Source organism: Meleagris gallopavo, chromosome 1, assembly GCF_000146605.3.
Source record: "Meleagris gallopavo isolate NT-WF06-2002-E0010 breed Aviagen turkey brand Nicholas breeding stock chromosome 1, Turkey_5.1, whole genome shotgun sequence".
NCBI classification, from domain to species: domain Eukaryota; kingdom Metazoa; phylum Chordata; class Aves; order Galliformes; family Phasianidae; genus Meleagris; species Meleagris gallopavo.
This window is the reverse complement of record NC_015011.2, coordinates 130,545,515-130,558,964: the sequence shown is the minus strand read 5'-3', so window position 1 is coordinate 130,558,964 and position 13,450 is coordinate 130,545,515.

Genomic DNA, 13,450 nt, shown 5'->3' with positions numbered 1-13,450 from the left:
AAAAAAAAAAATTCCCAATGGAATTTTGGTTCAGTTAATGGAAACTTAAAGTTTGCAAGTGAATTGTTCTGTGATTAGTAATCATTCTTTAAATATTTCATAAAATAACAATTTACTTTCATTTACAATTGTTCGTTTTTATATTCATATTTAGTGAACACATAACATCCCAAGGCCATAATATCGTCCATCTAATGCAAGAAAATCTACTGACGTTTTGATTGCCTGATCAAATCCTATGGCCAGAACTGTAGAAAATGTATATAGAAGGTAGTGTTTATCATCAAGAAATAAAATCAGCTGGAGAAAAGGAATAACATTTCACAGAATTATGATGGTATACATCATATCGTTCCTGGAGGTCTAATCATCATCCTAAGGCTCCAACATAATCATTATTGAACATTAGCTCTGGTTTGGAAGAACACAGGACAACTTTATGTGCTTGTGACAGGTACTTTTCTGCAAGGGTCCAGAGATCTCCAGGCATGGTTTATCAGTCAGGAAGATGGGATGCATCTAGACACAGAAGTTTTTCATCAGTGCTTGCTAAGTCTCAGGGTGCACCTCAGAGCATTTCTCCCTACATCATCACCCCAAAATCTGTATGTATGTAGCAGAATAGCTGGGGAATTTGGCTTCACGCTTAGGTTTCAGAGCATTTATGCACTGAAATATAGGCTTAGCTTCTATGTCTAAACTTCTCTAGAAAGAAGACATACATACACATGGGGAAGGGAAATGTGGATCTTTCTTAGCAAAGTGAATGCTGCTTTGTATTCATGTTTGACCTTGAGAAAGAGATGTCATTTTCAAAACAGCCACTGCAATCATGCAGCTAATTCATAGCGAAGGTCTACAGTTCATATTTAAATTTTTAATTTATGTATAAAGTTGAAAAGAACACACAAATAGTGAAGAATTAACTGGACAATAATAAGCTGGAGAGGATTCCCTGGAATGCTCCAATTTTATTTTGTTCTTGCTTGTTTTCTTTCAATCTCCAAAAGCTGTCTCATTATTCTAGTTAAGTAATACTTTGGAGAATACATAACAAGTAAATAGAGGATCGATTTTTCCATTTTATTAGGTGTTTTAAGGAGATATAGAAATATCCACTCTACTACAGGCATTATAAGAGTATTTTTAATTGAAAATAAGCTTAACACTCTGTACTAAGAAGCTAGATGTAATTATTAGGATTTTTTTTAGCGTTGCTCAGTAGGTTATTGACTAACCTAAAGTTGCCTATCAGGTGTCTACATTAGATCCCATTAGTCCTAATAAAATTAGTCAAATTTGGCATCAATTTAAAAAACCAAAACAATACAACAAAACAAAACAAAACAGAAAAAAACCTCTGCTGTGTTCAGACTTCTTTCCTCTAGATATAAAAGAAAAAAATGCAAGCCCTCATTCTTGTAAGTTTTTACCTACCTTCATTATATTTCACAGTCACAGGTATGGCAAGGTAAGCCTAAACACGAGGACAGTTCCCCTGTGCATTTACACAACTGTTCTGACAGACAGAAACAATGCCCAATAAATATTCCTTTTTATCAAATGCTTGAAAAAGTAAGGGAAATAGTTGTTTAGGTGAGCTAAATACCCCTGATGATCTTCACCTATCAATAGATAAATTTAAAAAAAACACAGTAGATGAAAAGACACTGGTATAGGGTTCACTTATTACATCCATATATCAGTAGAAGTGTCTAATTAAGAAAAAAAAAGAAAGCAAAATCTTAATGAAATTGAGCAGTAAGTTAGCATGTGGTGCAATGTAGGACATCATTCCTTATCAGAATATGTTACTTTTTGTGCAGCAGCCATTTAAAATAAAGACAATGTTGCTGAGTTTCAGCATACTGATCTCTACACTGTGGTGTTTTCTATTCCATAACACTAGGGAAGTGTCCACTGATCAGTGCAAGAGCACTCCTTCATTGAAGCCTTCATCTTGCTTATCTCCATTTCAGTTTTACCACGAGCCAGTAGCTGGTCCAAGTTACAACTTTGGTATCAGTCTTCAGAACAGATCTGCAAAGCTGAATTATTTGGTATGCTGTGATTGCATGTGTCTTAGCATTTTTAAGCCTGTGTTTATGTTATCATCCTATGCATTTATACAGAAAGTAGTAGTCTACCCAAACATGAGTAATATGGTTCTTCTGAGTTTGAAACTATGAATTGCTGTAACATAAAAAGAGGTTATCTCTGGTCTTTCCAAACTTACGAAAAGCAAAGGCAACTGGTCTATAAGAAAGTTGGAACAAGAAAACATCTACAAAAGGTAGCCTCTGAAACCCAAACTCACAAATTTCCTTCAAGATACAAATAGGAAGTCCCGTAGCTATTTTCAAAAACTCAGTTCTGTCTTCATGCCTACTGAAGACAAACTTATCTGATTCAAATAGTTAACTGTCTTTGAAGCTTCTCAGTGAGGTGTCTGCATGATATGGTGCTAATGTGTTTTTTTTTTTAAGTCTTCTCTTCACCGGACAAAACAGAGAATTTGCTGTTTTCACATAAAGGTCATTAGTAGCCTGAAGGTCTATGTAAATCCCTCACACCAAACACTAATAACATTAGAATGGAGTGAGTAATAAAAGAATTAAAGAAATGAAGTTTAGAAACTACCATAAGCAAAAAGAAATAGGGGCTAACAACTTGTCAGTACAGTATTTTCTTTGCACATGGTCGTAATTTGTTTGCCTTTGTAGCCAGGTTCACAGTTGTCAGCAAGACCTGCAAGATTCTTCAAGGTGATAATCAAAGAAGTTGAGCTTGGATTTTACAATGTTCCTTGCCTGGTATGCTCCTGTGTCATTCTTTTTTGAAGACACTGACCATATGATGATATTCAAATGGCCAAGCGTTTACAATTTCCAGATCTGCCAAATAGCGAATCAACCTTTATAATTAAAGGTGACAAGCTGACAAGGAAAATGAATGTAAAATTGTATACGTATATGAATTTTTATGTCAGATTGCCGTCTGTGCACTTGTTTTCTCTTTGTCAATAGCCGAAGGCTCATTTCTCTGTACTAGAAGCACATTTTATATCGAGGCCTTCAGACAGCTCCCCTTCGCCCTAGTGAATTTGCTGATTAATTTTGGATGCTCCTCTTAATTAACACCCCAAAGGAAGTCTAGATTTTCTAGCCTACATTCCATGTAAAACAAGTGAATCTGAAGAACAATGACCTAAGGAGACAGGCGTGCTCTGTCCGAATGACATTACAAGAACACTGAATATCTCACAAGTCAGGACCTGGTCAGGCAATGCCTAAGGAAAATGTAGGCCTTTAATCAGGGCAGAAATGAGATTCATATTAGTCCAATTTCATTTTCTTTATTGCGGACAAAGAGAGGCTGGGATGGATGCCACCTGACAGTTGAAACATGGTGCCCCTATGTAGAAGCAGGTGCCTGTGGCCTTGATTAATAATTGGTACCATTTTGACTTGCGGGCAGATAAGTTGATGATGGATGAGAGAAAAAGAGTGAAGTGATTTATTATAAAATTAGGATAAAATAACGAACTGGCTAATTGCACACAAGCCTTATAATATGTAGCTGTGGAGTCAGAAGTGCAATGCCAGGCAACAATAATTTCCACTTCAGTTTTCACAATGCGATCATAAAGCAAGGAAAGATAGAGACAACTCTTACTTATGCAGTTCTCTAACACAGAAAAAGATTTGCTCATTCCTCTACTTCAAGCAAATAAAATATTGAGACTCATATTCCTTTTTATTATTGTTGCAAAAAAAACAAAACTGTAGAGCCAAACAGGCCACCTTAAACCAACTGTTGCTTCTCTATCAAAGCTAATAAAACCTTATAATTCTTGCTTTTAATTGCAAACTGTTAATTGGAGGATAAAAAATCTCCAGTTGTGAAACTGAAATGCATACATGCTTAAATCAAAATTCAAAAAAAGATCCATTGGTTACCTCTATTGGATTGATTGGTTACCTCTACTGGAACTGTGAAAGTGTACAGACCTCTTGGTAGGTATCTCTTTTCAAATTCACTTTTTGATGTTTTGAACTTTCAAATCCATGCTTAGATTGCTATTTTAAAAGCTGAGTCATCTACTTCTTGCGATTTTATATTGAATGTGTTCAGCAGAGTACAATTACAGATGAAAATATACACGTTGTAACATCCATGTGCTGTCTGTAAAAACATGTGTTGTTCTGGTAAAAACATTTGTTGTTCTAAATCCATGATATTAAGTATTATTTTTTTTTCTTTACAAGAAAAATGCTTGATTGCTTTCCCTTGGAAATTCAAGGAGTCTAACTGGTTATGGTAGCTTGAAATATTTTGCTAGAAACAGAGCCAATAAACTTCTAACTTTTTTTCAGTTAGTTCAGTTGTTAAACCAGATAAATTTACTCAATCAAATACTGTTGACAAAAATGTTATTCAGGTTGGATGTTTTCAAGCTTAGAAGTAAAAGTAGAATGAGAAGCTACAATTTAATTTTCATGTGATCCATTTCCTTTCCACTGGCAAGATAAAAAGGTGGCCTTCTTGGCCACCTGAGCACACTACTGGCTCATATTCAGCCGACTGTCCATCAGTACTCCAAGATCCTGTGTTCAGATTTGGGAACGTCAATACCGAAAGGACATTGAGGTGCTGGAGCAGGTCCAAAGAAGGGCAACAAGTTTTGTGTAGGGCTTGGAGAATATGGCCTACGAGGAGTGACTGAAGGAACTGGGGCTGTTTAGTCTGGGGAAAAAGAGGTTGAGGGGAGACCTTATTGCTCTCTTCCAATATCTGAAAGGTGCTTACAGCTAGTGCAGGATTGGTCTCTTTTCACTGATGACAGGTGACAGGATGAAGGGAAATGGCCTCAAGTTAAGCCAGGGGAAATTTAGGTTGGATATCAGGAAAAACTTTATAGAAAGGGTGGCTAAGCATTGAAATAGGCTCCCCATGGAGGTGTTCAGGCTATCATAACCCTCATACCCTCATATACCTTTATGCAAAGTTGGAGCCAGGCATGAGATAGCTCCATATCATTTCTACCTTTCCTATCTACAGTATGCCCAGCATAGGAAATGTTGGCCACTTTTCAGTACTGCAAACATGACTGTATGCCATTAGTGACACTGACATCTGGGAACCTTGTGGTTAAAATGGTAACATCAAAGTTTAGGACACCTGAATGCTTACTTTCTGATTATTCAAAATTTTACATGAAGGGAAATTGAAGTCTTGAAACTCTGTTGAGTTCTGGTTTTAGGACTCACAAACCAAGGAGTGTCTTTCATGAATTAATGACTGCCAACTAAGTTTGACGGGAGCTAGAAAAACAGAATATCAAATCTATATTAACTTAGAAGAAGGTACAAATGATCATAGAAATTAGGTTTATCTGTACTATTAATTTTGAGAAGTGGCTGTAAGCAATATAAATGGTGGCCCTCAATGTGTTCAGGAGTTTGGTTAGCCTGGATGAAGAAATATCAATAAAATTTCAGGTTGCATTGGTTTTATTCAAGCAGCTTTTGCACTTGTATTGACTCTGTATCTTTGTCCCTCCTCAGGTACCACTGTCCTTTCCACATTTGTTTGTAGAGATCGTTCCCAGCCCTTGTTATCCTTTCTGAATGCAAAACTCCCAAGAAGCATCTCCATTCCTTTGGAGTAAGGTATCCTTTCTTTGAGAAGTTGAGAAAGAGAATGAAAGGAGAATAAGATTTGGTTGAAATCTGTCTCATTTGAAATAGGTTGGACAGCATATCGCAAGGAAAGAAATGAAGCATGATCCACTTCTACCTCATAAAAACACGTATTATATAGGCTTGAATATGTTTGAACCTCTACTGCTATTTTGTTCAAAACCATAGCTAATAACAAACTAGAGTTTCTTACTGATATAAATGCATCTTTTTAATCTATTTTGCAATCCATGGAAGTTTTGGAACACAATCTAATTCCTTTTCGGTTCTAGCATGATTCTATGTAGTTTATTATCTGCATTTATGTTTGCAATCACTGATTTAAAAACATATTCCAATTGCAATGTCCTGTTATCATCTCTTTATGCTGTTAGCCAGCAGAAAGGTATGGTATAAAGTGCTGTGAATAAAGTTGAGGAAGAGGTTAGCTTTCTTTTCTGACAGTTATTTCTCAAAGGGATTAATGATAATAGCTAGAGGAAATGTCTGTATAGGCAGATTTTTGACAATACGAATAAAGCTATCACCTCATTTCCCAAATTGTAATGACTAAGTAGTGATCTAGTTATGTTCAGTAAATGGATGAATTACTAATAGGGAATTATTGCTAGTGAATTATTGTGGATGCTGTCTATTGGTGCTTCCTCCACCTAATTGTCTCCATGCCACCTCACATTTTCCTCTTTAAAAAAACAACAACAACAACAAAAACACCTTCTATATAAGTTTCATTCATGTTTTTCGTAATTTTTCTTTTCTTGTTTGGGAAATTTTCTCTGCATTTCTTTTCAAGTATTCCCTTCTGTTCAGTTATATTATTTTCTTTCTTCTAATTTCTCTTTTCTTTCTATGAACTGTGACTCAGCTTTCTTTTCACTAGTTTCTTTTCTGTCTTCCATTCTAAAAGTGTCTGGTGAGAGTACATAAATAGCTTTTTCTATATGCTTTACTGATTCACATTACTCTCCTTACATACCTTTTACTTTACCAGATCCTTCATCTCACACTGCAGTTTTCATCATTTCTTCTTCATGAGTGTCATCTTTTCACCTCATATTTCCAATGCAAATTGAGGAATCTCATTTTTCCTCACTGTTGCTGTTTCTTTTCATAGGTTCTTGTTTTCTGCTGGTTTTTTTCTGCCTTGCATTTTCCATCTTTCTTTCCTCCTACATCCTTCTTCTCCTCCATCAGTCTTGTCTTCTTCTTCAGCATTACTTGAGATGCCTCAAGACCCCAGGACGCTTAATTGCTCTCGTATATTCCCTGTCAATCCCCCATTTTTCCTTCTTGCCACTCACTGTTATCAATAAATACTAATTTGGTTGCTGAGAGACCTCCTTCCACAGTTCCCTAAGATCCCGAAGTAGTGTTCGAAGTAATATTACTGTTCAGAAAGTAGTATTGTGTCATCCACACTGCCTTCCTGAAGCACATCTTGGAATGTACTTAGTGAAGTAGGAATTTTAGTCTCCAAAAAGCTGGCAAATTACATATGAGCAAAAAGTCTTTACAAATTTTTCTGTTTCTGCCAGGGAGTGGGGACTAATTATGTGTAGCCAGAGAAGTAGTCAAAACAAGAACAACAGAAGAAGGAAATATCTCAGAAGTTTGCTTTTGTAGTTATTTTGAATAACAAAATATGGAAAAGGATTTTGTAGTCTGCTTCTTCCACATTGATTTCTCTTTGGGATCCATTTGTATTTAAGATGCATGCACAATAGTATGTAGAAAATGACTGAAAATGTGTACTACTCTTCTAGTATGGAGGTTTTTATTTTGTATGCTCCTTGGTTTTTACATGGTGCTACATCTCCTCAATAATTCTGAGAGGAGTAAACCCCATTAATGTTGCTTCTTCTAAAGAAATGGATTTATCCTGTTGAGAAGAGTCCCAGATGTATGCCTTCATGATGATCCGTGACGTTTCAGCAGCTCTGGGGTGTGTGTCATGCTGCTTGCATACTAGGCTTTTATATCAACAGAAGTTTAATTTTGATGCATAATAGCAAAAAATCTTCGTCTATTTCAGGCCTGACTCTGTGTCTGGCTTTTTCTTTCTCAGTAGACTATAACTTACTCTCTTAACAGTAGCATTTGAATTGTGTTTTGTGTCAATGTGGGATAAAGAAACAAGAGGCCGCATGTAATTTGGATTTTTCTAAGTATCTCATTTCAATCTAATGTACTGTTGTGTAATTTAGCCAGTAAACCTATATGACCAGCCCATTTGAGGACTTGGTCTGCTATCTTCAGCCAGTGACAAATTCTGGTTTCCATTGCTTGTTCAGAGATGATAACAGTGTGATTTACAGGTATAAGTAACAAATTAGATCAATTAAAAAGACTAAGAGTGGCACCTGTCTAAGTGTAGGGTTGCACTAAATGATTCCCACATCTTTGTTTCCTGTACAACCTCGCATTTGCAGCCTCTCCTCTTGATGGTTAACAATGGGAGAGTTGTTTCTTAATGGTCATGAACCAAGAAAGCAGGCCTTATCCTACAGCCCGGGTATATGATTATTATCTCTGAGTGAAAACAACAGCCGTATTTTTCAGCTCCATGTGTACAAATGATCCCTGTGTTTCATATAGTTCTTGAGTACAGCATCTAGGATTGCCCAATTTGTTGTAAGTCTGTGCTGTGAGCTGCCTTTGTATGGGTGAGCTGAACTCACAGTCAGCTACATGTTCTTCTTTGTGTATAATTCTCAGTATTTTGTATTCTTAAAGACATTTCTAATTTAAAATTATTACACTCCTAAGAAATTTTCAGATATATATATATATATACATTTTACAGTGGCAGGGAATGTATACAATTTTAAAATTAACAGAACCAGTTTTGTGATATTTTCATTCCTTCCATCTCTATTATTGTCTAATGAAACTTAACGATCATTTTATGACAGGTCATATTAGTACAGAAACACCTTAAAGACTATGTTTAACATGAATGATGAAATCTTTATTTTTATTATTCTGGTTAAATGCTTAAAGGTACATCTGTGTTTTATTAGGGTGTGTACTTTTCTAGATACTGAAACTTTAATCCATCAAATAAATAAGCATTTTTAATGCAGCTTTAAAAAAGACCACCCTCACGATATTGCTGCTAAGGAAAAGTCACCGATAGAAGTAAAAAAAAAAAAAGTTTTTTTTTTAATCACAGCTCCAAAAAGAGGTGTGAGGACATCCTTGACAACTCTTCAAGATGTGAAAGAGCTATGGTCTACTCTGGCTTCTTGCTCCCTAGTAGTATTTTAGTAACTGCATCTGTGGTGTTGCATAGTGACAGAAATCCTCTATTTTTTGGCCTCCGAGTTCATAGAAAAGAATCACACTGTTTCCCGCTCTCAATATCTATATCCTATGGCTCTGAGATTAGTTCTTCTTTGTATAGTCCTTCCAAATCTGAAGGACTCAGTATAGCCTGTTTTTTCTCTCCCTTCCAAATATGTCTGGTTACTCTGAGGCTTGATTGGAAGCTTATATTTCTGTCACTGTCACCAGAGCAGAGCTAAGCACTGCCCCTCTGCTCCCTGTGAGGAGCTGTAGGCTGCCACAAGGCCTCCCCTCAGCTCCTCTGCTCTGGGCAGAGCACACTGAGTGGCCTCAGCTGCCTCCCACAGCTGCCTCCCACATACCCTACTCTACAGAACCTTCATCATTGTTGTAGTCCTTCTTTGGATGCTCACTAATAGTTTTGTGTCCTTTTTGTACTGTGGTACCCAAAGCTGTACACAGTACTCAAAGTGAGGTCACACCAGTGCAGTGTAGAGTGGGACAATCACTTCCCTTGACAGGGTAGCAATGCTGTGCTTGATACACCCCTGAGTACATTTGGTCTTCCTGGCTGCCACAACACACTACTTACTCATGTTCAACTTGCCATCACCAAGAAAGACCCCTCAAATCTCTTTGAGCAGGGCTGATATCAGTGAGTTACTTCTGTGCCTCTAGAGCACTTCAGTGTAGGCCACCTGTTAAATTTATGCTGGATTGGTGAACAGTGAAAATTATTTAAGTTTACACTCTTTACATCTTTATCAATGACATCAACAGTGGGATTGAGTGCACCCTCAGCAAGTTTGCAGGTGACACCAAGCTCTGTGATGCAGCAATATGCCCAAGGGATGGAATGCCATTCATAAGGACCTTGACAGGCTCAAGCAGTGTGCTCAGGTGAACCTCAGGATGTTCAGTAAAGCTAAGTGCAAGGTCTTGCTCCTGGATCATAGCAGCCATCACAATGAATACAACCTGGGGGATCTATGGTTTGACAGCCCTGTCAAAAAGGTCTTGGGGATACCGGTGAGTGACAATTTGGACATGAGCCAGCAATGTTCCCTCTCACAGCCCAGAAAGCCAAATGTATCCTGAGCTGCATCAAAAAACATGGCCAGCAGAGCAAGGGAGGAGATCCTGCCCTTTTGCTCTGTGCTGGTGAGATCTCACCTGGAGTACTGTATCAACATGCAGAGTCCTCAGTACAGGAAAGACATGGACCTACTGGAGTGCATCCAGAGGGGAACCAAAAAAATGATAGAACATCTTTACGAGGACTGTCAGAGAGCTGGGGCTGTTCAGCCTGGAGAAGGCTCCTGGGAGACCCAATAGCAGTCATTCAGCATTTAAAGGGGGGCTATAAGAAAGAAGGGGACTGACTGTAACAGAATCTGTTGTGACAGAACAAGGGTTTCAAACTAAGGGAGGGGAGATTTCGATTTAGATATAATGAAGAAGTTTATTATAATAAGGGTGCTCTGGCATGCAAAGAGGTGGTGAATGCCCCATCCCTGGAGACATTCAAGGTCAAGCTGGACAGGGCTCTGAGCAACCTGATCTAGCTGTATGTGTCCCTGTTCATTGCAGGGGAGCTGGTCTATATGACATTTATGGGTCCTTTCCAATTCAACCAATTCTATGATTCTATGACTATTTGAAAGGAAATGTAATGTCAGTTAATACTGGAAAATTAACATTCATATCATATCCCTCCTGAGAACCATTCTCCAGAAAACAAGGCTTGTAACCTCTAGGAAGAGGTTGAAGTAAATTCAAGAACTAAGTGATGTGAATTATCTTTATATTCCTAGAACTATTCCCTATGAGTAATGATGATCACATACCTTGGCAAAGCACCCCAGGGGAAATGGCTGCATTGTGCCTCTAGTGTACCTGTACAGGGAATAGAGAAGCTTTTTAGTAAAGGAGTGTCAGTCTATTCATGCTGATGAGTTTTCATAGCCACTTACTCACTGCATTTTACACTAACCTATGTATGTCCATTGCAGTGCACTTCAGTGCTCTTATAACACATACTTGCACTCTGTAGAAAAAAAGAAAAAAAAAAACTTGTGAATGTTTTTCCCATATATATTACCATGAAACAGGCCAGATTCATAAACAGCATTACAACTCTGTGATCAGAGGCAAAATGGGAAAAAAGCAATTGGGTATAACATGGTAAATATTTATGCTTTCTGTTCTCCTTCAAATGGTTCCATGTATAGTTACCAGATCTCTGAGAGTGCTGGATATAACCTGTTCCAGAGGATCAAGTTCTGGAGAGGACAGCAAAGCCTTATTCATTAACATCTAGTCTCCCAGTTTACCAAAAAGGGATCTAATATGACCCCATATTTCTAGCAATCCTCACAGAAACTCCTCCTAGAAACTAGATCTGAAGAATAATAGCTCATTTACCATCCTCTGTTATGGAAGCATTTTATATTGCTTCATTGGACTGGATTTTAACTAGAAACCTTGATGAAAGGCTGTAGACTCCATTAGTATTACTTTCTGGTGTCCTAGCATCTATGTTTTAAACTTTTTTGAGCATCTCTGTTTCAAAATTCTTCTTCTATGTTCCATAGAGTTCCAGTGTTTACATGCTCTTTTTTATTTCATGAACCAAGTAAACATATATTACTTCTTTTAAGGAATTGCAGATGTTTTAATTAAACTCTTCACTTAAAAATTTCTCAAATAAGTTGGATTTTTGAGTATGGCCATGTTCAGTGATTGCTTGTATCTGGCCTCTCATAGTAATTTATTTTATAAAGTATTCTTTAGATATCATTCATTGAATATTATTATGATCACTGACTGAATTATTTAATGCTATCTTCAGGCAGATGTAAATTACTATATTTATACTTTAAATAGATGCTATTTATCACACTTCTCTCCTTCTGAAGCTTACCTGCTTTCCCATGTTTCATCAACATCTTTCCAAATGATGTTTATTCTACTCATTACAGCAGCTTTTCTAAAGCAAATGTCCAATCGTAGGGGAAATTTCTTGGCAGTAAATGCTATAAATGCATGAACATTTTAAACAGGTTGAGCAGTGTAATAAACTGAGTTATGACAATTTTCAAAGAGGGCTGGTATTATAAAATGTGATGGTGAGTGGAAAAGCAATGTCTGCTCTTAAATAACGGTGGCCATTTGGGTGGGATTTTTGGAAATGCTGATTTATAGTGGGAAAATGATCTCTGGAGAGAGAAGATTGGTCTCTGCTTGGATTAGTACTGCATGGTGGTCCTGCACACCAGCCCCCATCCTACAGCTTCACCCGGCCCATGGGCTGAGCAAACACATAAAATAGGGGCCAGTCCTGTCCCAGGGAGGTCACTGCCTAAATGAAGCAAAATTGCTATTCCTTGAAACATGAAAACGTAGCCCCTTTTGAGAGGAAACTCATGTGTTCATTTTTTTTTGTTTGTTTTCCACAGGGTTCACAAATAAGGTTTCACACAAGTTAACACTGATTACAAAGGGATGGAAAACAGCACTGTGGCAAGATAGGAGTGGACTTTGGCCACTTACTGCGGGTGTTAAAGTAACAGGGACTGTCACACCACTTCCCTTTGTGGCTATGTTTGAATTCAGTTGATTAATGTTGTATGTGCACGTCTACTAAGCACTGCATTTAAAAGGATTGTTTACCATAGCCTTGTAATCAACCTGCCTTAGCAGCACACTATTACCCGTGATAACAGGGCTGCTGCAATTTGGGTCTGAAAGAAAACTGCCTCAGATGGGTTCTCGGATGCTTTAGTGCTAGTATGCTGCCCTGTTATCTTCATTTGTAATTTGTTTTCAAGAACAGTGATTTCCATTTCAGTTGGATTACACCTTTTAATGTATCACAAATGTAAAGTGGCTGCAGTGAAAACTCAAATCTCCAATAGACTTCAAACGATGCATTTGAGGCTTCAGTGTAGAGGATTACAATTACAATTAAAATCAAAAGCTTGTTCATTCTTTTAATGACACATGCTAACCCTTTATATACTAAGAAGTCTATCATAATGCTATACAATCATGATTTTTTTAGGGATATGAAATAGCTGCATGTGTTCTGCCTTATCATCTATGACATGCAAATACTGATTTTCTGAAAAGAAAGACTTCCTCCATGGTTAGTTCAATGGGTGATTTACCTTGATAAAGAATATAAAGGAACGTCAACAAGAAAAAGGGATTTTTTATTTTTTATTTATTTATTTATTTATTTTGGTGGAACATACTTTAAGAACAGACTTCATTTTCTTAAAGTAGCTGCTGCCAAGGTGTGCTGTTAAGACTTCTATTGAAAGCACTATAATGGCACTAGAGGATGAGGTGCAAACTATCAGTCTGTGGTGTTTTTCTTTCAATGAAGATTGAATCAGTAAAAAGAAGTTTGCTGGTTTTTTCTGCTTTGTATATTGTTGTGTTTTTTTTTCTTTTTCTTT